This window comes from Coenobita brevimanus, chromosome 96 (assembly GCF_032717465.1).
Source record: "Coenobita brevimanus isolate Jiangsu-jjx chromosome 96, ASM3271746v2, whole genome shotgun sequence".
Lineage (NCBI taxonomy): Eukaryota > Metazoa > Arthropoda > Malacostraca > Decapoda > Coenobitidae > Coenobita > Coenobita brevimanus.
This window is the reverse complement of record NC_137049.1, coordinates 31,907,482-31,934,394: the sequence shown is the minus strand read 5'-3', so window position 1 is coordinate 31,934,394 and position 26,913 is coordinate 31,907,482. Positions and strand designations below refer to the sequence as shown.

General features: G+C 44.2%; 1 protein-coding gene across 1 annotated transcript in view; it reads left to right on the top strand.

Moving 5' to 3' along the window:
- Positions 1–26,913, top strand: part of LOC145413547 (plexin-B-like) — an 889,679-nt gene that overhangs the window by 185,611 nt on the left and 677,155 nt on the right. The window lies entirely within an intron of this gene.

Sequence of the window (26,913 nt, the reverse complement as noted above, 5' to 3'; positions counted from 1 at the left end):
CTGATAGCGATAGAGTTTGTGGTGGCGATGATGGTAATGATTGTTGTGGTGATTTTGTGATTGTGACAGCGATGGTAATGCGACAGAGGTCACAGCATGAGTAATATTGGGGGGATTCCGTGAATATTGTGGTCGATTGTGGTGGTATTGGTTATGGAAGCCAGAGGTTGATTAGGAATGGTAGTAGTCTTTGATGGTTATGAAAGTGAGATCTGTGCGTGGGTGTAATAATGGCAGTCATGGTATATCCGTTGATCTGGGAACTAGATTTTAGTGGTAATAATGTAGTCGTAGCAGTTGATAGTTTGATAGCATTGGAGATGGTAGTGGAAGTGCGGTAGTAGTTGATTCTGATTTATAGTTGTGATTTCAGGATTCTGTTGCAATATGGTTCATTGTGTTTGAAGCTGTATGGTAGATTAAGCGTTTAGTTTGTGTTAATAGTAATGGTAGTGACTTGGGGAACACGTGGTAATGGTGATGGAAGTAAAACATAGGTGATGCAGGCGTGGTCATGGAAACAGGGAAGCAGGGTGTGGCAGTGGTGGTGGTGGTGATGGTGGTTGTGCGTGATGATAAAAATCAGAGGAAGCTCTAATGCAATAATGGCAGTGGTAGTGATTCTTATAGCCAGTAGTAATAGTGGTGATGGTGTAGTCTAAGTGCAAGCCAGTTTGGTAATTTGGTAGCTGTGACGATGATGGTAGCCAGGTATGGGTGCATTGTGTGTGTGTGTGTGTGTGTGTGTGTGTGTGTGTGTGTGTGTGTGTGTGTGTATGTGTGTGTGGTACCTTAGCGTATTTTGTGTATGTTAGTTCAGTATTGTGATGGTGTGTTGTATGTTGGTGTAGAAGAGGCGTGTATGGTAATTAGATGTGGTAGTGTCATAAAGTTTGATTTGTAGGATGTGGCGTGGTAAAATACGATGTGGTAAAGTGTGATGTAAGATGTGATGTGTGTGGTGTGATGCTGCCGGGTAAGTGGTAAGGTCTGGTGTTATGTGGCGTAGTGTGATGGGACATGGTGTGGTGTGGTGTGGTAGGGTGAAGCGTGATGTGACATGGCGTGGTGTGGTAAGGTGAGGTGTGATGCTATAGTGTGGTGTAGTGAAATATGAAGTGTGGTGTGATGTGATATGCGATGTGATGTACAGTAGAAGTGATTGATGTGGTGAGGTATAAAGTGATGCGATGTGGCATGAAGTGTGATGTGATACTGTGCAATATGACGCAGTAAAGTGCAGCGTTATGTGATAGCGTTTTATGTGATGTGGTGTAGTGTGGTGTGGTGTGATACGGTGAGGCGTGGCGAGGCGAGGAGACACGTAAAGCAAGCTCCCTGGGGCCTCACTCCTCACTTTACCCCATTACATTTTCCCTGATTAGTTTCTGAGTTACCGCAACCAGAGTATTCGCCCCAGAGCGCCGCGGTTCCAACTCAGCTCAACTTCACATCCCATCTCGTGTCTCATCTCTCCTTACATCCTTCCAGGCTCTCTGATACTCGTTCACTGGTGAGGAAATAAATGAAAACTGGAGAATGAAAAGTAATCGGTCTTTGATACCCGTGTGAGGCGGGGAATTAAAAGTAAAAAAGTTTATCAGTGTTGTCATCTCTGCTTGCATCTTACCCCGGTCTCTGATACTCGTATATTGGGGGAGGGGGGGAGATAATTAGACTTACTGTGCATCCTTCCTGTGTCTCTGATACTCATGTACTGGCAAGGAAATAAATAGATTTAAATCCTTTTCTGATCTTTGATGCTCGAATGCAGAAGAAATAAAAGTAGAAAACTTACGTCCATGCTTGGTCTCTGATATCCCAGAGATCCGTGTACTGACGGAAAACAAAAGAAAAAAAAAGATCCTTGTGTCTCATCTCTGCTTTCATCCATCACTGCACTGGTACTGATGTTGTTGATGGAAAAGATAGAAAGAAAATAGAAATGAAAATTGGTCGCGTTCTGCAAGAGTAGGCGAGCAGCAAAAAGGATGTGATTGATGCACAGTAAGGATCAAAGTGCAGAACTCTGATTTTTTGTCATGTGTTGGCGGGCTACAGCAAAGTTCGTCTGTGCTGGAATGTTCAGGGTCCCTATTCATATACTTTCTCGAGCTCAGAGTCGCGTGTAAGATCCCTTACTTAATACTGTTATCTTCTCTCGTCCAGTTAGCAAGCAATTAAAACCCAAACGAGAGCGAGTTATTGCATGGAAAATACGACCAATTAAATGACCCATTAGTGAATTGTTATGGAAACTTGTTTATCTTAAGGAATTGATTAACGCTTTCAATCTGATGATGTATTTGGAAATGCAAAGCACCTCTTGAAAGGCGCGGTCAGTCAATCAATCCCTAAGGATTTTTGCAGGCAAGGTGCTTCACTCTAAAGAAGCCTCATATGGTGTTTCACATTAGCAGAGCCAGATAAGGTCCCGCATCCATCAAGTGCATCTGTACATGTTCATTTTAGTCAAGCTACCACCGGACGATATTATTCAGCGATCATGTTCAACTGTTGTAATGAAGGAATTAATTACAGCTACATCTGACCCCCAGCCCCGCCCCCCTGATCCGAAAAGCCTCTTCGAAGCTAAGCAAAGTAATTTGAAAACAGCGGCAGTAAACTAAAGAAAAAAATAAAGTAAAGTCACCGGATTCAAAGGTTTTATTTAATCTTCTGTGAATAAATGCCCTAGCTTTGATACGCTTTGGAGTGCAGGGTATGCACGGGTTTAGGTTGCTTTTCATTGATTAGTGCGTGTCAGTGAGGCGTAACGTTATGACGAACCGTAAATACCGTAATATAAAGCCCGATGCTGACTACTGCGCTACTGAGGGTCGAGGTGATTCATGAGGCGAGGTGGGAAGAAAAACGAGGGTATGGTCGGCTTGGATTGAGAGGATTAAGAGAAACCCCTCAGTGCTGCCGGAGGGAGAGGGGCAGGGGGAGGAAAGGGTGAGAGAGAGAGAGAGAGAGAACGGCTAAACTAATTGGAGCAAGGGAATTGTTAAGTGGACGAAAGGATAGCTGAATGGAAAAGAAGTTAAGTTAGAAAAGCAAATGGAATAGGCAGGAGAGATGGAGGAGGGAGAGAATAAATTATCAGAAGAAACATAAATCGGTAATGGGAGAGGATCTGAGACTGAGACGAATGTAAGGGCAGTGGGATAAAAGGGGTAGTGTAATGTAGGGGGGAAATGCTATAGGATAATAATAAAGGGGAGAGTGAACGAGGGAGGCGATGAAGCTAATGGGCAGAAGGGACAATGGAGAGGGGAGGGACGAGGCACAGAGAGGATAGGAGAGCATTACAGATACAGGCAATGCTAAGGTACCATCTCTTATGATTCGAACCTAATTTAATCCTAATGAAACCTAGGATATCATAACCTAATCCAACTTAACTTACCGTAAAGTAACGTAACCAATCCCATTTTGATTTGATCTAACCTATTATACTCCAACTTATTCAAACCTAACCAGATCCAACGTAGTCTAACCTAACAACCTAAACCAGACATATGTTAAGCTGGCCATACATTATCCTTCAATGTGACTGTTTACTTGCGTCTGTTTGTGCGTATTGCAGTATTTCCCATCTTCCGTTTCCCATGCCGTTTTTTGTACGTGCCTTTCTGACGGTCAGACTTCCTAACTGTGCTGCCTCTGCTGTTCCGTTCTTTGTTGCTGTTTCTTTCCATATTTGGCTGTGTTTATCTTTTTACTTTCTTTACCTTTTTTCATGCATGCCGTTTCCCTAAACTAGGCCATCTCTTTGTCTGTCAGTCTGTGAAGCTCACTGTCTCTTTGCTTTTCTGTAGGGAAGCCTGTCTGCCTGAATGCATATTTCCACTGTTATCATTCCTGTCTATCTGCTTGCTTCATGTTACCAATATTTATATATATATATATATATATATATATATATATATATATATATATATATATATATATATATATATATATACATATATATATATATTAATAAATAAATATGTATATGTATATGGTACATAAATAATTGGCTGGAAATTATCACTGTTTGCATTGTTATGTATAGTGTCTGCTTTTCTCTTTGCTGTCTCCTCACTTCCCTACGGTGTCCCAGCATCAGCTGTCTTTCTGCATGACCACTGTCACCTTGTTTGTCAACTGTTTTAGTGTCTTTACTGACCCTTACCTCTCTACTGCCTTGCTTTGTTCTCTCGTGCTTTACTGCTGTAGTCTTACCTGTCTACTGTCTTGTCAACTTTCCACTGTCTCCTCACTTCACCTATCACCATACCTATGACACATCTCCCCTAACCCATCTGCAGCAGTCTTATGGTACCTATCTTCTGTCATGTTACCTCTCAGCTGTCTCATTACCCCTTCTGCTGTCTCCATATCTAGTCCATCTGCTAACCTGTCAGTCCGCCACCGCCTATCCACCTGAACCACCGGAACAGAACACGTAATGTTAGTTTAATTGGTGGACAGATCCGAGCCGCACCCGTCCCTGTCAGGCTGGATGGAACCCTAGGCCCTGGGGCGTGGTGGGGTAACAGGCCTCGTTCCTTCCCGCTCACGTAGTCGTTCACGCACACACACGCACGTACATGGGGCATTAGGCTTGTACTTTGAGATGCACACACGACGTAGAGTGTAGTCAGCAGAGAAAAAAATAGAAAAAAAAAATTACACTGTACTTTTGCCGTGGGGTACTTTGTGTACTCAGATAATAGATGCACTGTTTTGAAATGGTTGTATTCTATTTCCTACTGATATATCGGTATCCATAGGCCTATTATATTTTCAGCTATACTCAGTAGATTAAACTAACCTGGCAGATTTTTTTTTTTTTTCAGCACTTCTGCTTTTACATAAATTACAATTACCCTTACGCCGTTAGTACTACACCAGCATGGAGTAAGCAATAATTGGTACCGCAGTGCACCTTCCGTTGTCTATTCCAGTTACGGGTATATGATGATGTACACATGTGGCTTTGAGTGTAGCTTGTAAGGAACCCAGGAAGCTCTAAGCTGGTACATAGTGAAGCATAACGTGGGTTGAGTGTGAGGAGAGTGGAATGCCGACATGACTGAGCATTATCATTTCTTTAATTATGAAGGTGATTTTTGTTATATATATATATTATAATGTATGTATGTATGAACAAAGCTTCAACATCATAACTAGTTAATATATACTCCTTCGGTAATTCTGGTGCTAAAATTTCTCACAAAACTACCGGTAATTTTGTGAGAGAAATCTCACGTACACAGTTACGTATGAAAACGCAGTCAGTTTCGTTTCGCCTTTTTTTTTTTTAAATCTGAATACATAGCTGTACAGATAAGGCTGTTTCTGTAGTTATCCCTTGTTTACAGGACACACACACTTTGCTATACTAATAAGCTGTTTGCATAGTTATTCCATGTTTTAGCCATACACCTACCGACCTACCTACACACGCACACACACACACACACACACACACACACACACACACACACACACACACACACACACACACACACACACACACACACACACACACACACACACACACACACACACACACACACACACAGCTATGATGACTTGGACTAATACCGACCTGTGGAGTAACACCGAGCATTCCGTTCCCCTCAAAAATGTGTTGAATTTGTCTTCTCTGCTAAGCTTATCGTCATTTTTTTTTCCTTCGTGGAAATATGTAAGTGATTTTTTTGGCGTTAGTATTAAGAAAACTAAAAATATTCACGGTATTCGATATTATCCTGTAAATCTGTTATTATCCTATGTTACCATTTGGAAGCGCAGCAGTTTCTTTAGTTACCGACGTTTCTGTAAAGCTACCTCATGCTCCCAAGGCAGACACACCACATTATTATTATACTCTTCCCCTGCGAACATAAAGGAGTGATTCGAAACAAAAAAACTGAGACCGAACATTTTTTCTCGAATAAAACCGGGCCGGGAGCACGAATGGGAGGCCAATTGTCTCGCCTCCCGCGGGCCCAATTACGGGAGTTTTCGGGAACCACTGGCAGGTTTTGGGAGCCTTCACGTCAGCAGAAGGTTAGGGTAGGGAGGGGGGAATAGGATGAAGGAGTCTAGGAGTGAGGGAGGGTGGGAGGAAAGGATAGTAGGTTGTGTGAGGATTGAATAGTAAGTGGTGTGAGGAGGGACAGTTGTTAAAGTGAGAGAGAGCTAGTGGGTAGTGTGGAGAAATAGGTAGTGTGGGGGAGGAATAATAGGTAGTGTGAGGGATTGACAGTGGTAAATTTAAGAGAGGGCTGGTGGGTAGTGTGGAGTGATAGTTAGTGTGAGGGAGGGATAATGGGTAGTGTAGAGGGATAGTTTGGTAGGGTAAGGGAGGGATAGAGGTTCGTGTGGAGGAGGAATAGTGGGTTGTGTGATGGGTATTAGAAGGACGTGTGAAGGAGTGATAATGGTTAATATGATGGAGAGATAGATGGAAGTGTGAAGAAGGGCAAGTAGTTAATGTGAGGGGGGGATAATTGATTTGCATATAGCGAGACAGTCGTTAAGAGAGGGATAGTTGTGTAGTTCGTAGGGGTGGAGGTCAGAGGGAGGGATAGTAGGGTACACTGGGCATAGTTGGATGCTGTGGAAAGGTCTTGAGGGAGAGAGAGCTGGGTAATAAGGGAATGTGAGGTTTGTGAGTTGGGGAAGAAGAGACAGTTAGGAATTACAAGAAAAAAAGAAGAAATAACAGTGGTGACCGAAATGAGAAGAGATGGGTGAGTAATGAGTAAATTAAGAGGTCACGTAATAGAGATGGATCTGAAATGGAAGGGGGATAGTTGGGAGGATAGTTCAGGTGCGAATGGTGGGAATAAAGGGAGGGAGTCGTGAGTGAGGGATGATGGAGGAGTGTAATGGGATGAGGGAAGGTTTGTTGTAAGAGTGAGAGATATTGAAGCTGGGAGAAGAGTTACTGATTTAGTTTGAAGAGAATGGAGATGTGCTGAGAATAGGATGTTTGGGGTGTGATGATCGAGATGAAGAGAGAAGGATTGTTTGATGCGAAAGAACGGATATGATAGTGACAAGGATGGTTAGGTGATGGGGAGGGATATTTGCAGTGAAAGGAGGCTTGGATGGCATCAGAGTGAATACATTGTTAGAAAAGCTTAGTATGATAAACTCTCTCAATGACGTGGATGTATTTGGGTATTTCATCAGGCTAAATCCAAGCTATTTTATTCAGATGAGAAAAGATCGAGCATTCTAAAGGGTAGTAGAGATAGTGCAGAACCCACTTGACATTACCCCAGTTGAACAAATTGTCTTTTGGTAGCCTGAGTAAAGTAACTTGATCGATCGTATTTTATGTGGTGTTGGCGGTTTCGAAGCACCTCCTTCTTAGCGATTTATCATGCATAATATATCTTTGTATGCATTTACATGTTATTGATACAAACTCTGTCGATATGAAAACATATAACATTAAGAGAAAGATGTAGCACGCAAAATAAATCGCTATGGAAGTGGTGCTGCGAAGGCTTCAGTGCTACCTAGAAGACGGCCTAGTGCGTCCACGAGTTGCGAAAGGTTAAAATGAAATAATGACGAAAAACCACAGCAGTGAAGGTGAAGTGGTGGATCCTTGTCGGGAATAACGTGAATGGATGAGGTGATATTGGACCCTTAGAGATGTGAGGAGTCGGGGAGTGGTGAAGTGGGTATATCGGCAGAGATTGAAGTCGGCCTCGTGATCGTCTCGACCTCTGTACCCAAAACCTCCTCCACGTCGACACCTCCTCAATAGGATTTATATCGTGTTGGAGGTGGTGGCGTCTCCCGAGCCCTTTCCTACTTGTCTCCACACAGATCACTTTCACGGTCTGAGGGAGGAGAGAGAGAGAGAGAGAGAGAGTGTGTAGACTGAGATAGGTACAGTACAATGGGAAGAGAAAGGAGGGAGGGAGTATAGGTTGGATGGGGATGAGAAAGAAGGGGAGGGAGTGTAGGTTGAATGGGGATGTGAAATGAGGGGAGGGAGTGTAGGTTGGTTGGGGATGAGAAAGGAGGGGAGGGAGTGTAGGTTGGATGGGTATGTGAAAAGAGGATAGGGAGTGTAGGTTTGATGGGGATGAAAACGGAGGGGAGGGAGTGTAGGTTGGATGGGGATGTGTTAAGGAGGGGAGGGAATAGAGTAGGATATGGTGATGTAGTTGAGTAAGAAAGGAGATAGTTGGATATTGTGAAAACAGTATATCTTGAAATTCTTGCTATAACCATGTGATCTTGCACAACTGAAGAAAAGTGTGGCAATCATTTGGTTATAAAGTATCCTGGTTTGCCCCTATTGTGTTATGGACACGCTGGAATTTATTTTGACAAGTACCATTCCAGGATAACAGTGGCAACTTGGGTGATGTAGTGGCCTTGTATATCAGGAGAGTGCGTGAGGAAAGCCACCACAGGCCTTGGGCTGAAGGACCCAAGTTACGCAGAGATGAGCACCGCGGCTAAGCTCCTCATGGCATCTGTAACTGTACCTTGTCTTAGGTTAACACCATGCGATGTTACTTATTTGGGAAGACCCTAACAAAGACAGTAACTGTTGAGAGGCAGTAGTAAAGGCTAGCGTAAACGATGAAAGAAAAAAATAACGAATATAGTTATTAAAAAGATGAGAAATGAAAGACATGATTGAGAAGGTCAAAGAAATTAGAAGGTTATCACTGTATGAAAAGACTAACGAAGGAAAATAAAAAGTTATAAGAAACTTAAACGCAGTGATGAAAGGTAAGGGATGTAAATGAAAAAAATCATTAAAGATATTGTTTAAAGAAGATAGATGAAAGTTATAAAAGGTTTGATAAGTAGCCAGTGAACCAAGGAAAGCACATTAAAAGTGGAAAGGTTGTTAAGATGAGGACAAGTAACAGTTAGGGAAAGTGAATGATGTCAGTAATCATATAAGAAAAATGCAAAGAAATAAGTATATAAAATTAGAAGGAATAAATGATAGACAGTTATGACAGAGACGAGAGGGGTTGTGATTAATTAGTCAAGTGAGGAGCAGCGAAATTAGATATATAAAATACGACCAGTAAATACAATAATTCATAAGAGACAAGGAAACTGGAAAAAACAAAGTCAGTACTGAGAGATAAGGGAAGTAAAAAAAAAAAAAAAAAAAAGACAGGGCAGAGGCAAGGTAAGGAAATGAGTGAATAATGTAAGAGGGCAGAGTAAAAGGGCAAGCGAATGAGGAAGGGAGGACTGACAGGAAGCCAGCCTAGCAACCCCAAGTCACGCGTTGTTGGTATTTGGTGAGACTGGCAGTCCCGACTCTACCCTGTTGTTACGGTCTGAGGCCTGGCTTAGAGTTTTTGAATCCGATGGCTTTTTTTATCTTTTTCCACGTCCATTTTTACTTTGCAACCTTCAGGTAATTTTATTAAGTTTAATAGGTACTTTTCAGAACAGTGGGGCTAGCAACTACTTTCATAAATCTCCCCGCAACGAGAGCATTCACCTGATAAAAATGCGTGGTAGCTAATAAGAATAAAATATTAAGACGTCCTGGTATCGACAAGGATAAGCTTTTGAATCTGGTGACGTGTTATTCATTTTTTTTTTCATATCTCCAAATGCTTTTGCTTATCTTAAGGAGAGCATGTGAGATAATGGACACCGTTTCTTATCAGCTCTATACGGAATCTTTCAGAGTTGAGTATTAATTATTAGGGAATAGCAGGAATAGTGGTGACGTCCTTGGGCTGATGTGGTGAAATGTCGGGTTTGAGGCAAGGCAGTGTGAGTTGTGAGGCATGCTGGGTGTGGGAGAGGTCATCCGACAGGGGTCATGAGTGGTACCCTACTCCCACCCCTGCCTGTATGTGACCTCCTGTGCCACACCGCTAGCTACCCTCCACCCCACCACTACGTTAGAAGCCTTGAGTTTGGTTGTATCGGGTTTGGGTGGTTCGACTTTTAACATCCACACGATTCCATGTTAGAATCCGCTCTTTGATTGGATGTCCTCAGTTTGTCGTCACTTGGAGTTGTGTTTGGTTCATTATTAAGAATCCCCTGTTTGATAGGGTGTCTTCTGTTCATTGTGGCAGAGTTGAAGAGTATATTTGGTTCGACATAAAGAGTCCGCTGTTTGACAAGATATTTAATTTAATTTATTTTTTTTTTTGTCACTTGGTGTATAGCTAGTATTCGTTTGAACTATTGTTTGAGATCATCTTGCTTTGATGTATGGGATTCACATGGTTTGAGGAACGGGCTTGGTTTTGCTGTTGGTCTGGTTGGCTGGATGTGTAGGATCTCCTTGCTTTAAAGTACTGTATGTCTTGTTTAATGTGTAGAATCACCTTAGTCTGATGTATGGCATCCGGCAAGTCTAGTATGTGAAACCCACAGAGTATAGTACGAAGGATCTGCATAGCTTGATGTCATGTGTAGGTTACGCTAAGTTCTGTCTGTTGAATCCGCAGAGTTTAATGTGTATTACTCCCTTCGTTTCATGTTTAGCATCCACTGGGTAGAGAATCCATTTAGTTGGATGTGTAGAATCCGGTTGATTTGTTAGGATCCGCTGGCTTGAAGAACCCTTTGTTTTGACGTGTATGATGCCCTTCGTTCAATGGGTACGTTCACATTCCTTTGATGTGTATGATATAATTGATTTGATGTGTAGATCTGCCAAATTCCATATGTAAAATTCACCGAGTTTTATGTATAGGATGAGCTTGGCTTTATGTACAGGATCCGTTAGCATGAGAATCCGCTTAGTTTCATATGTAGGATTCTTTGGGTCTGATGTGCAGATCCGCTGGGTTGAGAATCTGTGAAGTAGATATGTTGGTTGCCCATGGTTTCACGTGCAGGATCTCTTTTTATTTGATGTGTAGGATTTGCTGAGACGAGAATCCGTTTAGCTGGATGTGTAGGATGTCCTGGGTTTGATGTGCAGGATCCGCTCATCGCCCTTTTGTCGAACCTCCCCTCCTGCCACCATAAATCACAGGCGGCAGCTCTCGTATTTACAGTGTTTAGTTCCCCCGCCACGCTAACGCACGTGATTACAATATGAATAAAAGACGAGATGATGTGTTTCATTTCGATCAATGACTCGGGGACCCTTTCATTCATTCCCACTCTCTTTCACCCTCTCTCCCTCCCCCTCTCTCCCTCCCCCTCTCTCCCTCCCCCTCTCTCCCTCTCTTTCCACCCCTCCGGCTGCGAGCTCTCTCACTCCGTTATCACGTCTGGCGGTAACATATCGTTCGGTGCTGCAGGAAGTACGTAGGAAAGAGAATAGGAGAGAAGGGAAGAGAGAGAAAGAGAGTGAGAAAGCGAGATAGTGGGAGGGAAGAGGAAAAGCTAGCGGCACCAGCAGCGGGAAGCCTCTCGTCGTCGTCAATATAATCATCGTCATCATCTGGCCCCTCTTCGACTCAGCTATTCCTGTTATTAAATGATTCGCTTTCGTGTCCAGGCAGCAAGCAGGGAAGCAAAAAAAGAGGTGATCAGTGGTGGGTCTGGGATTGTGGGTGAGCCAGGGCGCGGCGGGACCATCATCAAACAATCAGGCCACCATTATTATGCCATTATGAGCGACCTCGCAGCAGGCTAGGGGGTCCCATTGTGTCCACTTGGCAAAAATGATGGTGGAGTGGACGGAGATGCAGGGGCGATGGCCAGGCATCACCGACTGTAGCGTGTCTGTTTCTAACATGACATAGATCCATGACTCCATTCAACATTGTTAGCTAATGGCTAGGTGTTGTCAGAATTGGCAGTTGATTTGGCCAGTAATTGAAGCAACTCATTCCTGCCTTATAATCAAAGCTCAAGAGATTTCATGCAATCACAGTTTAATATTCAAGTTGTGGGAGTGGCTCTGTTAAGTCAAGTAAAAATAGATCAGCTGTACTTGTTGCCACGGTGAGGTAGTGTAAGAGGATAAAGGAGGCTTTGTTGAGAGATGGAAGGATAGTGACATTGCAAGCATGAGGTAAATGGAAATTGAAAATGGAATGATTCGGAGACACGGAGCAAACGAGATGGGACTGCAGTGATGGGGGTGCAGTTTTTTTGGGCACTGGATATAGGGAGATGTTGACCGGTGCAGAATAAGGAAGCAGAGATATTGTAGTGCGTCTGGCTTCAGTGTGCCTTGAATATTTCTACCTTGTGATTAATGTGAGGATACAACAATTTCTGTCTGACTTGGTTCTGAAAGAGGTTCGAAACTGACTGTCGTACACGGTATTAAGTTCGATTACGGGGATATACTGTATATTGTTCACTTGATTTGTAGTGCTTGAGGAACTGCGGCGGCATCTTCGAAAGTGTTGATAAGTGTATCGTAATTATCCTTGACTCTATGGACGGTATATTATTTTGTGTACACTGGAGATTGCAACTTTTTGCAAACACGTGTAATATTAGTTCGAATTTGGTATTTAAGTATTATTAGTTAAAACCCAGTCTTGGGTACATCGATATATCTTGCAGTGACATTATGATAGTTGTAGAGGCTGGTAGACCTTATCTGGTGACTAATATGTTGGTATTGTTATAAAGGATGTCCGCTGTTGTAATTTAAGCAAGTAAGGATGTATGCAGGAAGGCGGTATGAGATAACGGAATGAAGGACAACCGATGGGTCAGGATGTGCTTTATGTGAGACTTTCTGGTGAAACCATCATGTTTAGAGTGGAGGGAGGGAGGGGATATGCTGGTACAGTAAGAATAGTAATATAGGTTTATAAACGTGCTAGTTTAATGAATAGGAGGGTATGAATGAATAGGTAGAAAGATTGATAGATAGATGTGGTATGTTGATAAAATATTAATATAGCTAGATGAATAGACGGGCACTTAGACAACAGGAATAATAATAATAATGATAGAAATTTGTGGCAGGTATATGTGTGGATAGACAGATGGATGGATTGATGGAGAGTTTGTGTAATATAGTGATAGATTGATATACTTCACAAACATAATATATAGGAAAATAGATAGTCAGTAGATAGACAACAGGCATGGTAATAACGATAGGGTGTATGAGGTTGGTGGTGGTGGTGATGGTGGTGGTGTGGCGGTGGAGTAATGGTGGAGTGTGCTGGTGATAGCTGTGTGAATAAGAGTAGTGTCAGGGTTGATGGATGGAAGGGGAAGAGTTTACAGTGACAGCGACTGTGTGTGTTTTCTACTTTAGTCATGTGGAAAGATAATGAGTTATGTTGAAAGTCCCAGCTCATCAAATATTGGTCGTATCTGGCTTTTGTTCCATTGGCATTGGGCAAATATGTTGGTAATGACAGTGGTAGTGGCCGCGATGGTAGTTTTGAGGTGTGGTAGGGCTGGTGATGGTAGTTGTGGTGAGTGCCTTGTGGTAGGTTTGATGTCAGGAGATGTGGTGGTGTGGTAGTGTTGGCAACTTGGCACTGTGTTGTGATAGGGTTGGTGGTAACAGTCGAGGTGATTTTCTGTTGTGGTGGTGATGACTTTGTGGTGCTAATAGTACCGGTGGCATTGTGGTGTTGATAGTGTAGGTGTTATGGTGTCATTGCTGTTGTGGAACTGACAGGGATAATGGCAGTATTATGACTGATGATAGTTGTACTGTGAATGACATTGATATTTGTGATGATATAGATGGAGACAAGGGGTTGTGGTAGTGGTGTGATAGTTATGACTTAGTGTTGGTGGTAGTCATGGTGATATGGGAGTTATGGTAGTGGAGGTAGTGGCTTTTTCTTGTGGTAGTAGGCAGTGATAGTGGTAATGGTGGCTGTGAATATAATGGCAGTGTCAGTCCGATATTGCAGTGGTGGTGGCAGTGTGTGGTAGAGGCATTGTCAGTGGTCAGGGAGGTTGGTGGTAAGGGAAGGGTATATGATAGAATTTAGTAACACTCCAGCTGTCAGGCCGGGTGAGCGACAGTGACGGATGCGTGCTGAAGGTAAGATTGGACACTAGAGCGAGGGTGAGGGCTGGAAGAGAGAGAGAGAGAGAGAGAGAGAGAGAGAGCGGACATGGGAGAGCGAGCTTTACAGGCCACGGAGAGGTGATGGGAGAGGGTATAACAATGCTTGAGTGGGGACGTGGGGGAGAGGGGCAAGGGTCAGGGGGGGAGTGAGAGGTCAGTGGAATGAGAATAGAGTGAAGTGAGTGAGTGGGGGGGGCAGGCACGCGTGAGGGAGGAGAGTGTATAGGGGGATGTGTGTGTGTGTGTGTGTGTGTGTGAGAGAGAGAGAGAGAGAGAGAGAGAAACTACGGTATCTAGGCTGTGTACATTTCATGTATGTATAGTATGGGGAGAGAGAGAGAGAGAGAGAGAGAGAGAGAGAGAGAAAAAAAGAAAGAAAGAGAGAGAGAGAGAGAGACCCTTGTATGACCTTGAAACCAACCACTTTATTCATGTCATGATTGAGTCTGGCGAATTTATGTATGTCGTTTGCATTTTCTCGTTTATGTATGTACGAGTATTTATGTATGTTTGTATGTATTCGTAATCGTTAACGACGAAGTTGAGAGGAAGTAAACAGGCCGGAGCGTAGAGAGAGAGAGGGAAAGAGAGAGGAAAGTAGCGGAGTAGAAGGACGGAAGAGGGCGAGGAGGAAGAAAAAAATTAATTAATAGTACAAAGGATAGCAAAAACAAGAACAGGTTTTTAAAAGTTTTCGTGGTCGTTTGTCGAGTAAAATGCTATGACTGTGGTATCTGTTATGTAAGTTTACGAAAAGGATAACAGAGCAAGAAGGGAGAGGAAAGGAGAGAAGGGAAGGCGAGAGGAGGGGCAAGGAAAGGGAAGGAGAGGAGGAAAGGAGAGGGAAGATGAGAGGAAAGGAGGGGAGGGAAGGGGAATGGAGAGAAAGGAGGGGGATAGGATAAGAATCAAGGGAATATAAAGGTAAGAGTGAATGGAAGAAAAGGAAATAAAGGAAGGAGAGAAAGAGGAGAGGAGCTTGGTGGTGAGAGGAGCCAGAAGAGGTGGGGTGGAGAGTGAGGGGGGGAGACTACCCTGTACTGTATTTGCCAACCATTCTGAAGCACCCCTAAGCAGCCTCTTTCATTTTTGCTCAAGATCTCCCGTGCAAACAGAGGGATTTTTCTCAGCCGTTCACGCAACTGGATCAAGTGTTTAAAGTTCTCCTCGCCTCCCTTTGTCGAGTCGTTAGTTATTTCCAGCGTGTCGAGAGGGGAGGCCTGAGTTGAGAGGTCGTGGGTCGTATCAAAGAGGTGAGGGGGTCGTGATAAGATGGTGCACTTGTTACCTTCTCCTCCTGACTGCTCTCTCTTCCCCCTTCCTCTTGTTCCCTCCCCTTCCTCTCCTCCTAACTGTTCTCTCCCTCCTCTCCTCTGTTTCCTTCCCCATCTTATCCTCCTAACCGCACTCTTCTGCCTCTTCCCTGCTCTTGTTCTCTCCCATCTTTTCCTCCTGAATTCTCTCACTCTTCCCTCCCCTTCTTCGTTAGACAGCCGAGGCTCTTAGTGACTCCCTCCCTCCCCTACTTCTAGTTAATTCCCTTTACTATTCCTGACTCCTAACTGCTTCCTTCCCCTCTTCTCTGCCAGATTCCCCCCTCTTGACTCACTCCCTGATTCCTACCTCTTCATCCTGACCGTTCTCTTCTTATCAGAGGTGAGGGGGTCGTGATAAAATGGAGCACTTGTTACTCTCTCTTCCTGTCAGCTCCTCACTCCCTGTTTCTTCCTGATTGCCCTCCTCCCCCATTTGCCAACCCCGGTTATCGCATGACTGTCCTCTCCCTCCTCTTCGTGACTACCCACCCCTCGTCCGGACAGTCCCTCGTCCCTCTTCTGAACCCCATCCTTCCCGCCCCGTATTCCAGACTCCCTCCTTTTTCCAAACTACCCTTGTCCTCCACTGTGTCCTCCCCTCCCCATTCTCCTTCTCATAATTAGGGAGACGGATGGTGAGTGTGTCGGAGAAATAGAACAGAGGGATATGGACGTGGAAAAAGGTAGGGGGATAGTGAAGAAATGGAAGGATGATGAGAACAGGAAAGGGATGTTAAGGGGTGTCGAAGAACGAGAATGGGAATGGAAGGGATGTTAAGGGTTATGGAAAAGGAGACTGGCGTGGGTGAGAATGGGACAGTGGTGGTGAGGGTGGTGAAGGAGCTAGAAAGGTGGGAGGGGATTCTGTGTGCTTATTTGTGTCGCTGGTGAGTGTGGCCACATGATTTAAGACTGCTAGGATGAAATATTGACGACAGGCTGAAGATGGGTAACCGGAGAGGAGTGAGTAATGGGTGAACGAACGGTTAGCAGGTGATAAATGACTGATGTTTTTATTTTATTTATCAGTAAACATCGTGTAAATCTCTTGGAGTGGATAGGTGTACAAGAAGGATGATTGGAAGAATAAAAGTTGGCCAAATACAAGGTAAAGTGGGGAATAGGCTATATGAGGGAGGGTTGCTTGTTGTGGAAGGAGGAAGAATCGCTAACGAGTATGGACAAGTAAATGGGGATATTTTTTACCTAGCCACTCCCTTACAGGATGTTGCGTCAGGCAGTTTATAGATTGATAGATGTAGAGATAGATGGACAGTTAAATAGATGGATGGATTGATACTTAGGAGAGGGGGGAGGGGTTTGTGAGTGGAGGGATCGTTAATGAGTACAGACAAGTAAATGCAGATCCTTTTGACGAGACCAGCCTCTTACAGGATGGTGCGTCAGGCAATAGATAGATAGATGGGGAGGGTGATTATTCGTGGGTGGAGGAGTCGTTAATGAGTAGGAACAAGTTAGTGGAGATCCTTTTGTCGAAGCCATATTTTACAGGTGAGAAGTAGTAGATAGATAGATGGATAGATAGATGAGTAGAATTGCACAGTAAATTTTAATATATTTCTAGCAGCTTGCCCAGCGTATAATTAATCACATTTTATTTAATGATTTACAAACACTTGTTGTTAATTAATTGGCGAGGTCAACTTAGACAAATTTTTAGCTTGTTTATTTCTACAGCTAAATTCTGTCCAGTTGAACTTGCCCTAAAATTTCTCTCTTTCCATCTTGATTGCTGAACTGTTAGCAAAATAATAATGATAAATAATAATAATAATAATAATAATAGTCACGAAAAAGTGGTACCGTATGTAAAAGATGTAGAGCTGTAGTATTGTCCTCTTGTCTCATTGAGCAAAGGGAAATGAAGCTCCTAAGTAATGTAAGTCTCTGAGTTAAGGTGAACGAATTATTTATTACTTTCACTTATATGTGGCCAAGGTTTTCGTCCTTAATGACAGAAAAAGACAATGGTACGGCCCTACATTCTTTCCATAGCACTTCATCGTGACCTGGATCATAAGCAAATGTCAGTATCATGTTACAACCAGGCATTTAAGATAGAGAGTGAGATTTTAGACCAAGTTACAGTGAAAAGAGTAAAGCCATGCAATCCTCTGAAACTCGAGCCGTATAGGGGAAGGAAGACACGTCGTTAAAAATGTTAGATATGTAAAATTTCCGCTGTGTCTCTCCCATCGAATACCTTCCCTCCATTTTCATCTTTTATTTCTCCGGGTCGAGATTGGGCCGCGGATGCACCCCGGTAGGTCATTTTCAATTTGGATCTATTGTGTCGCGCTTTTGGTTCTTCCTTCTCCCTTCCTCCTTCCTTTTTCCTCTCCCTCCTCAGCTTTCTTATCCATTTTTCCGTGCCTCTGTCTCTTTCTCACTACCTCCCTTCCTTCCGTCCACCACCCTCCCTCCGCCACCTCATTCCCTCGTCTTGATCCTCCATACCTTTTCCTCTTTACCTCCTCTTTCTCCCTCTTGCCTTTCTCCACACAGTCCGCCCTTCCTTCTTCTTAATCATACTTTTTTTTTTTTTTTCCCCTCTTGATTTCTCCGCCTCTCCTCTCCTCTATCCTTCATATTCTCACCTTCCCCACTTTCCACTTTCTCCCTCTCTCCTTCCTTTGCTCAATCTCCCACTCTCCCTCATCCATCCTATTCCTCCCTGCCCCTCCGCCTAATCCTTCTCTTCCTCACAGCATTTGTATCCTTCCGTCCTTCGTCCCTTATATTTCCTCTCTCCTTTTCTTACCTACTTTTCGTTCTTTTTCTCCCATCCTTCCTCCTCCATCCTATTCCTCCCTGTCCCTCCTTCTCATCTTTCTCTCCCTTATTCTCCCTCCCGGTATTTGTGTCCTCCCGTCCCTCCTCCCTCGTGTTCCCGGAGGAGGTCTGACCTGAATGGAAAATACGGGAGGAGGAGGAATAGGGGCAGGTCAGTTGCTTAATAGGCTGCTCCACTGATTTTTTTTTTTTTCCTTCCTCCAACAAACTCTGGGATATTTTTGTCTATAGCCTTAAGGTGGAGTTTAGATTGACTAGCTGAAGTCGGCCCTTAGTTTTTTTTATTTACCGATAGTTATTATGGGATTGTTGAAATGTGCATGTAGAGAATTGTACATTTTCTTCCTTCGATCATTTTTATCATTCAGCTAACTAGGGAACTTTTCTTCCATAGCCACAGGGTTGAGTTTTGTATGCCCTAGCTCAGGTTGGTCCTTATTTCAATTTTTTTTTTTTCCTACCAGCAGTTACCATAGGATTGTTGCCGTTGTGGATGTAGCCAATATAAGTTTGTGATAAAGAAGTTTTGTTTATTTTGCCATGTACAAAGTTTTTTCGGTTCCCTACGATTTTTCTTGGTGTCCTTGGCTACACCTCTTTATGTCTCCTGGTACATTAATTACCGTCCTTTTAGCCCTCACTCTCTTCCTCCAACCGGACCCCTCTCCCCCTCCCGTTTTGTTTTCCCCCTTCACTACTATTTTTCTTGCCTCCTACCCTTTCCTTTGCTTTCTTTTCTCTTCTCGTATTTATTATTTCCTCGCCCTTCCCCCATTCTCTTGCTTGCTGACCTCTTCCCTTCCTGTCACTTTCGCTTATGTCATAATCCCATTACTTTCCGTGATATCGTTTCTCTCCATTTCCTTCCTCTTTCTCCCTTTTCCTTTCTTACTTTTCCTTCCTTTCATTTTCTTACATGTTCTTCCTTTCTCTTTCTTGCTTTCTCTTCCTTTCCCTTTCTTACTTGTTCTGTTCTCTGTTTCATATGTTATCATCACCATTGCATGCTCACCTCACTCTCTCTTCCCCTTCCCCCACCGCTTTCTCTCTTTCTTCCTTCCTCTCCCTCTCTTCCTTTATTTTTCTCTTCTCCTTCCTCTTTCTTTTTCCTCCTACTGCACCGCCCCTTTATTCTCTGTCCCTCCCCACCCCCCCAACACCCTCCTTATCCCTCCCACTACTTCTGTCATAATGTTCAAAAGGGCGATGTTACAGCCTTGGTGGGAGAGGCAGAGTAGGACTGGGTATTAAGAGAGGCTTTACTGTGTAGGAAAAAGGGTGTAGGGAGTTAAGGGGAGGCGTAGGGGAGATGGGTATGGGTGTAGAGGGATTAGGGAAATGGTGGTGTAGGGAGCATGGAGTTTGGTATAAGGCAAGGTTTGGTTGAGGATAGAGTGAAGGTTGAGCTTGGTGTACAAGGGGAGGGTGAAGTTGGGGTAAGGTATCAGTATTGACAACATGCGGATCAGGATGAGGATGATAGCAAGACAGTGCGAGGAATGGAACGAATGGGATGAGGGGTAGGGATGAGTGTTGTAGCAAAGGACTGGTCGAAGGGTGGGGGTGTGGGGGACGTGGAAGAGGGTTAGTGTGAGAATGAGGAAGGTAGCAGGACTGGATGAGGGGTTGGTGGGGGGGAGAGGAGTTAGGGTGAGGGGTGTGGACGAGGGTGAAGGCTGAGTGCAAAGGGCGGCTGTTGCTCGTGTAATTTTGTATTGTTAGGGCGGCAGCTTTATTTACCGTCATGTTGTAGCTGACACTGATATGGGCCGTGGGAGGGGCCAGCAGGGACTAGGAGGAGGACAGGGAAAGGGAGGTGAGGGGAGTTAAAGGGAGAGGAGAGGTGGGCAGAGAAAGAGGAGAGAGAAGATGATAGGGAAAGGAGAAGAGGGGAGTGAAAGAGAGGAGAGAGGGGCTATCGAGACTGGAAATGAGAGGAGTGGGCAGGAGAATAGGGGACAGGAGAAGAGAAGAGGAAATGAGAAGAAGAGAAGGAAGAGGAAGAGAAGCTAGGAGAGGAGAAGAGAGGGAAGGGGATGTCAGTGACAACATATGGCAGAGGAAAATGGATGTGGTCGAGGGTTTTTTCTTTTTACCCTCCAGATGGTGACATTTATTAAATGCGAAGTTACTTTCATGAAAAAAAAATTAACTTAGTTGACATCAGGTTAATTAGTTGAAATATCACCATCTCGTTTCCCGTATTACAAATGAGTGACCTTGATATGAAAATCATTAAAAATAAAAAGGAACTGAAGAAATTAGGGCTTTGGCACTATCTTCATGTCATGCAGTATATGAAAAAATTTACATGATTATAAGTAGCGGATGAAATAAGAATGACAGAATTAGTGTGCAGCATAATCCGCAGTTTTATTTCACCATAGAATGCATAGCTACGTATTAAATATAAAAGCAAGAAGAACGCGTTTCGTCACAACCACTAACACGGTGCTTCCCGCTGCCCACACGACTAATTCCCGACCTTATACGAGGATCAGCTTTCCCAGGGCTTCCTGCACCGGGATTTGAGACGCGTAAAATGTTTTATGAAGTATTCCTAAATTGCCATTTACGGCCGGAGTGTCGCCAAGGGCAGCCATAAACCCAAGGACTGGCGGGTCGGGGAAGGTCATGGTAGGTCAGGACAGGACGCCGCAGGTCACGGCAGGCCACAGCAGGATGCGGCAGGTCATGGCAAATCATGGCACGTTGCGGCTGGACTTGGCAGTTCGTGGCAGGACGCGGAAGGTTGGGCATGTGAAGCAGATCATGGCCGATTAATCTCTTAAAGAAAGTTCGTGGCACTTCACGCTTGTAAGGCAGGTCAGGCTCGTAAAGTAGATCTGGGCAGCATGTAGCAGGTCAGGCTCGTAGGGCAGGTTAGGACAGACGGGACAGGTCGAGGGAATCTCGTAAGGCAGATCAACCATGTAAGGCAGGTCATAGCAGGTCAGGTTCGTAAGGCAGGTCCTAAGACCCCAAAAATGACCACCCGCACCAATTAGCTGCCGAACCAACAATTTCCGTGCGGTGTGACGGCTCAATATTTGGGAGGGACGCCAGGAGCAGCCGACCAGCGTGACGAGTTTATAATTGGGCCCCCCGTGGTCAGCTGGGGCCCAGGGGGTGGGGATGGGTTTGGGGGTTGGCGAAGGGAAGCGATAGTAGAGGAAGTCTGAGGAACTGATGAGGCAGGAGGATGAGGAGGATATTGGCCTCAGTTTGTGGTGCTGTGTGCGGGCGGGTTTATGGCCGGAGAGTCACAATCTGTGGACTAGGGTGAGGGTTGAAGGGGAGGTTAGGGTACTGTACTCTATTTTCTTTTTCACCTACTGTGTCATATTGTCTTTATTTTTTTCCCGCCAAGTGTACCATGTTGCCCAAGTTTGTTACACGTACTGTGCCACGTTGACTGAATCCCAACTCTTGCTACTAGCCTCCCCCTTTTGAAAAAGAGATGTGGAAGGTCGGAGAGGAGTTGAAGAGTTAGGGAATAGAGGCGTTGAGGGGTGTAGTTAGAGGGATGGAGAAGTGGAATTGTGTTGGTTGAGGGTAAGGGATGGAGCTGGGAGAGAGGGATTGAAGGTACGGGGCATAATGGTAGAGTAGAGGGATTGTAGAAGTAGATAGTAAGGGATGGAGTGATTGGGATAGAATAACTGAAGACATAGGGGATGGGGGATAGGGATAGCGTGGACGAGTAGGAAATATGGGGGCTGGAATGGAGGGTAAAGGATAAAGGCGTTGGTGTAGGTTGATTGAAAGTGGGGTTAGAAAAGAAGGGTTAAAATCGAAGGATAGGGATAGACGATTTGGTGTCAAGATACTGGAGGTGTGTGGTTAAAGGGGTTAGGTTACGGGTAGAGGCGATACGGTGGAAGTGATGGTGACACTGGGGGTATGGGAGGGTTGTGGAGTGGAAGGAAAGGATCAAAAGAGCTGAAATTAGACACGCTGACTAGAGAGAGAGAGAGAGAGTCGCAATATACAGTATACTGATGATTGCCTGTGGTAGATAAAGTGTACTTGATAAGAAAACTAAGTCTGTGCGATGTGATGGGTAAAATTCAAGCGATTTATGAGATAAAATTGTGATAATATTCAAAGATGTAAAAGATGTAGGAGAAAAAAAAATGTTATTAATTTGAGATATAATGTAAATGAGGAAGTGTGTGTCATAGATTAATAGTCATAATCTGTTTTAAAACAATACTGCACACTTGTATTCCTGTGTGGAAAGAAAACGCTGGGGTGACAACACAAAAATGACGGTAAAAATTGATAGTATGAGAGTGAGAGAAAATTTAAGGTTAATGAAAAGGTTCTGTTCCTTGAGAGAGAGAGAGAGAGAGAGAGAGAGAGAGAGAGAGAGAGAGAGAGAGAGAGAGAGAGCATTTGAATAACCATTATGGGAAGAAAATGGTAGGTTGGTGAGACTGATGGTGCAAAGGTGAGGGAGGAGATATATTGCTTAATGAAAGGAATGTAAGAAACTGTATAGCAGCTTTAAAGAAATGTGTAAATGGTATGATGATGTGGAGTGATCAGATGAGAGTGAATGATGATGTGCAAATGTGGGAGGATGTGTGTGGTGTAGGCGTAATAAGGAAGAAAAGGAACTGTATGGTAGAAGGAAAGGGATATGTAGATGGTATGAAGTGAGGTGATCAGATGACGGAGAGAGAGAGAGAGAGAGAGAGAGAGAGAGAGAGGATTATGAAAAGCTGTCTTCGTGTGGGGGGTGAAATGTGTGGTATGAGAGAGAGAGAGAGAGAGAGAGAGAGAGAGAGAGAGAGAGAGAGAGAGAGAGAGAGAGAATGTTAGAGCAGTTTTGGAAATATAATGACAAGAGATATGGTAAAATGGGAAAGATTGGTAATACGAGAGGGACGTTATTGCCGAGAGAGAATTTTGATGGTGTTGAGATGGTGCAGTAGTGAGTGGGAGATTGTCTGCAAGGATGAGGTTGGCGGCAGAGCAAGAAAGGCTGAAAAGTGGGGAGAAGAGAAGTGTGGGGGAGATAGTCTAAAAGAATGATTCCACAGAGGGAGAGACTGACTGCAGGAGAGACATTGGCAGTGGAAGCAGCTGCATGATAGTGTGGAAAAGGCTATGATATTGTGGTTAAGGTTGTATGATAGTGTGGGAGAGATGATGTGGCCGGGAGAGACGCGGTGGTGTGTATGTGTAAAGTGTAGTAGTGTGGGGAAGACTGTATTCCTGTGACTGATTCTGTGATAGTGTAGGAGAGGTTATACGACTGGGAGACGCGGTAGTGTGTGTGTGTGAGAGAGAGAGAGAGAGAGAGAGAGAGAGAGAGAGAATAAGGTCTAGCAGTATGGGAGTGACTGCATTGCTGTGAGAGATAGTGTAGTAGTGTGGGAGAATGGTGAGAGGCATCGTGAAGCGAGAAAACCCAAGCCCTTCAGATGAGACGAATTGTGACTGATGGGGCAGAACTACTAGGCGGGTTCATCAAGTGGGGCTGACAGTCGTGGGATCGTGTTGGTAGGGAGCCAGGCAGGGGCACAAGCTTCCCAGGACAGCAGAGGTCATCATAATACCATCACATTGAATGGTACCCTGAAGGACCGGTCTCTTTACTAGCTAGGGATATGCCAGTCTTATCCGTGCCAGCCTGGAGAGGGTTAGCACAATCAGTTACTCCGGCGGAATTAAAGCCTCTGATATAATTAACAAGGGAATGGTCAGAAATGTCATCTGCATTGTAGGTGGAACTTGTTTGTGGTGTTATCGTTTCCTAGGCATCGGGCATCTGGCAGTATATGAACAGCTTAGACTGACAGGTAGACTGATGAACAGATACTATCCATACCGTTTAAAGCTGATAGCAAAAAGGGGACTAATGAATCTGATGTGAATAGTGTTATTTTCCTTTTATTCTTCTCTAATATGTTGTTGTTATAGCGAATGCGCAAGAAATAAGCCACCCATAAACTTTGTTATTATTATTATCATTATTATTATTATTATTATTGTCAAATTATGAAAGGAGGATGACCGGGGCGGGGGTGAGAGGGAAGGTGGATGGGGGTGGTCATGTCAAGGAGGGCCAGTGAGTGAGATTCTCCATGACACTAAGGATCGCAATTTCTGTTTGTGTGGAAGGAGAGGCGAAGCAGCTGCTGTAGACAGCAACACACACGACGACGCTGCAGGTGGTACATGACTGGGGTTTGGCGATGATGGGAGGATGGATGGGAGGTTAGTGTAAGACGTCTGGGATAGGGGGAGTCTGCTGCTAGACGACGTTGTGATGGAGAGTGAGAAGGGATTTATTCCAAAATTGGGATATAGAAGACGCTGGGATGGGGAGTGAGAGGGGTTTGGTTAGGGGGGGCGGGGGATAGATGATGTTGGGGTGGGGAGTGAGAGAGAACTGATACAAGAGCCGAGAGAAGAGACTAGTGTACAGTGAGTCGAAGGAGAGAGAGAAGAATGCTTAGATCATGCCCATCGACAGCGCTGGAGTCATAAGACAAAAGTTTCTATCTTCCCCAAGAATACCGGTATTAGTCGATGTTACATCTAGATAGCCAGTTTTACTGGTGGGTCAGTAGGGACAAGAGAAAAGCAAATTCTGTCGAAGTCTTGTCTTTGATGCAGCTGCCTTTTTTTTTTTTTTTTTTTTTTTTTTTTTTTGAAACTCCATCTGCTGAGCTGATGGTTACTGACCAGTATATTCTTATATTCTCTTGGACACTTTTACCAAAATTTAGTCTTCATTTCGGGGTCAGTAGGAACATCCTCAAAATTTTCATCATATCCTCACATTAATATTATTTTAATCTGATGAGCGGACGAAGTAACGTAAACTCCTCCTACCTGTGTTGGTGGAGGTAATAAACGAAGGGTGTAGAAGAAAGCGAACAAGAAATGAGCAGGATAAGGGATGAATATAGCTAAGGAAGTGAATTTAATACTTGCACCCTGATGACATATTCTGTATTGTATTTTCTGTACCTCCCAACGAATATTGTTAACCTTTGGAGAGACAAGAGTTTTGAGTTAGAAACAGTGTACATTAACCACCACAGACTGGTTTCTCTCCCAACGCTGAATAAGAGCATATAAAAGTAACCAGGAAAACAGGGTACGTCACTGGATTGAAGTGGTTAAGCGAGGAGTTGGGGCAGAAGGATGCATGACAAGGAGCGAGCATGTGCGTGGTAGGGGGCAGGGCAGAAATAACAAACGAGTACGAGGAGGGAGGGAGCGTTTTCGTGGGCGGAGGGAGTTGTTACTGACTAGAGGAAATATTGCCTGGAGATCCCTTTGTTGAAGCAGCCCCTTACAGGATGCGGCGTCAGGTAATAAACAGACAGATGAGAGATTAAAAATTACATAGCATGGGAGTTGGGGGTAATGAACGACAGGATGAAGTATCGATTAGAGTTAGAGAAGGATTACTATACGGATATTCTGTACGCTACCCCATCTGTAGTCAACAAAAGAAGCATCGTTAATCACTAGTTCGATGATGATAGACTTGCATGCTGATTTCTAAAGTCTGTGGTATGTCTGGTGATTTTCCATTATTTAACACACAGGCTGATGCAACAGTATATTACTTTAGGCAAGTGACGTAAAGGAAAATATGAGTCGTGCTTAGGGACTTCAAAAGCATAATATTTCAAAGATCTCGGTCCTTTGTTTTAGTAAGTAACTCAGAGCGAAAATGACGATACATTTATTGTTGGCTGTACATGAAGAAGAAGATTATTTAGTAAAGGTTTTATTTTATTCCTGTATAGTTGTTGACTGTACTGTAGAAGAGGGTCATTTCGAGAGAGAGATTCTTTATCCCCGCTTGCCGACACGAGCGGGCGCTCCGGTAAAGAAACAGAGACATACATATGCATTAAATGATATACACACACGCCCGCTAATTACCACCTTGAAATTGAACCAGGGAACTTAGCTGGGTACTTAGGCTTCATTTGCATAATTAGGGGGTGCATTGTTTTCCTGCAGGTTGCTAAGTACTTGCAGTTTATGATTGACCAATTATAAAAACACGAAGACTCATGAATTCATTAAAGGAAGAGGCTGTATTTCAAGCACTGTCTTCGCCTCTCATACGAACTGCTGCGCCTCCTCCCCTTTTCCCCCAGACAACACGACCCCCAGGCGAAGGAATTACGAGCAGAGGCAGGGGCAGTTTGCGGCTAATGCATCTTTGGCAGCCTCGGTCCCACCTTTAATGGCGATGGTTATATATTTGGCAGCTCCCCTTACGTCTGATCCCGGACTCTGTTTCTTCTTTACTTCTCCTGCTTCTCCCCCCCCCCTCTCTCTCTCTCTCTGTCTCACACACACACACACACACACACACACACACACACACACACACACACACACACACACACACACACACACACGTTTTCTTCCATCTTATCCCATGGCCTCTTTCTGTAGCTATTCATATTCTTCTAGATTCCTCTACCTGCGCTATCTATCTTTTCTTGCCCCTCCCTTCTTCTCCTCCTGCTCCTCTTTTCTCCTCCTTACGGCCCCTTCCTTTACCTCACTCACTTTCCTCCTCGCACATTCATTTTCTTTCCTTCGCTTTTATCTCTTACCCTCCACGCGTGTCTCCTTCTCCTTTTAGCCTTTCACACACACACACACACACACACACACACACACACACACACACACACACACACACACACACACACACACACACACACACACACCGTCCTCCCCCTTCCACTCCTCCCCATTTACCTTTCACTCTTCACATTTTTCCCGACTTTCTCGTTTTTCTTTATT